Raw genomic sequence first — 1,511 nt, 5'->3', positions numbered from 1 at the left:
AAATATTATCTAGAATATTGTAACAAAAGTAATGTGATAACAATTATAAACATTAAGTAGACAATAAATTATTTTTCTAATGTTTTGATTTTCTACTTAAAAATTCACAAGATAATTAGAATTTATTAAACTTAAGTATTTTATTAAAGTGACTGGATATAAAATAAAGATGAGAAAAATAGTCCATCACACCGAGACCATAAATTATGATGTAGTTAGGAATACATTTACAGCTTTGCGCAGTGGCAGTATTGTAGCCAATGAGGTTTATCCGAGGCGCGATTATTGCTAATAGAAATACATTCACAGAGTCCTGGACATTTATAAAAGTAAAAACTACTATGAAAAAAAAAAGGTGTCAACAAATGAAAAAACATTCCATGAATGTGAAAACTTAAAATCATATAATGTAAATTATTCCAAAACTCAACAGTTAAATTCAACACAATTTCAATTAAATTCTGACAGGGCTTTTCTGATTCTGCTTTAACTACCATGACCTCCTTGCTGTCCTTAAAACACACAGTTTTGTTTTGCTTTGTTTTGTTTTGTTTTTTACCTCAGGTATTGGCACTAACTGCTTATAACTCTTTTCTTCCATGTATCTACGGAGCTTTTATTAAGTACTTACATACTTCACTCATGTCTTGATTTAGGTGTCACTTCCTCAGAGAGATGGTTCCAGAACTCCATGTATGGAATAAAATCTAATACTTTTTAGCACCTTTTCTTCCTCATATCACTTAGCCCTACCTGACCTTACATTTTGTAGTTTTAAAATGAATTTCTCCTCTCACAGACAATAAACACCATGAGGGTGTACGCTTTGTTTCCTCTGCAGGCTTAAGGACAAGAATAATGCCAGGTATGGCATGTGTATTCAACAAATACAGTGGAACAAATGAACATTTTTTTTCCTATTCAGAAAAGCACTGCTGGAATTCTAATTGAAATTGTATTGAATTTAACTATTGAGTTTTGGAATAATTTACATTATATGAATAATAATATATAAATATTATTTTATATATCATTATATATGTGTGTATATATAATCATTATATTATTACATACATATATGTATAGATGGATATAGTGATATACAGTGCAGCATTAAACACTGTGGTGGCAAAAATCTGGAAACAGGCAGTTATTGTCCTAATTTGGTATAACAACACAGTGGAATATTATGCAGCCAGTAAAAAGGAGTGAAATGTAGTTTCATTAGTGGACTTGAAAGGGATTCTGTGGGGGTATATCCAATGAATAAAACAGATATAAAGCAACATGTATAATATAATTCTATTTTAAAGCAAAAGATAAGAAAATCCCATAAATGCGTATTTATATACATTTGCATATATAATTATAAAAACACAAATATTTCCATATTTTGGCATTACCGTACAGATTATTAAAAAACTGTACTCTGTACTCAATATGTAACATTTGGAGAATTTAGATTGTACTGTCTTACTTTAGATTGTATTGGGTTCTGTTTTGGCAGGTAG

At 29.6% G+C, this 1,511-nt stretch overlaps 1 pseudogene; it reads left to right on the top strand.

The window, feature by feature from the left end:
• The first annotated feature begins 231 nt into the window (after positions 1 to 231).
• LOC117196675 (uncharacterized) lies at positions 232 to 389 on the top strand (annotated as a pseudogene).
• The last annotated feature ends 1,122 nt before the right edge of the window (positions 390 to 1,511 follow it).

Source organism: Orcinus orca, chromosome 15 (genome assembly GCF_937001465.1).
Source record: "Orcinus orca chromosome 15, mOrcOrc1.1, whole genome shotgun sequence".
NCBI classification, from domain to species: domain Eukaryota; kingdom Metazoa; phylum Chordata; class Mammalia; order Artiodactyla; family Delphinidae; genus Orcinus; species Orcinus orca.
Note: the sequence above shows the minus strand (reverse complement) of the source record. Positions and strands in the feature narration are given on the sequence as shown.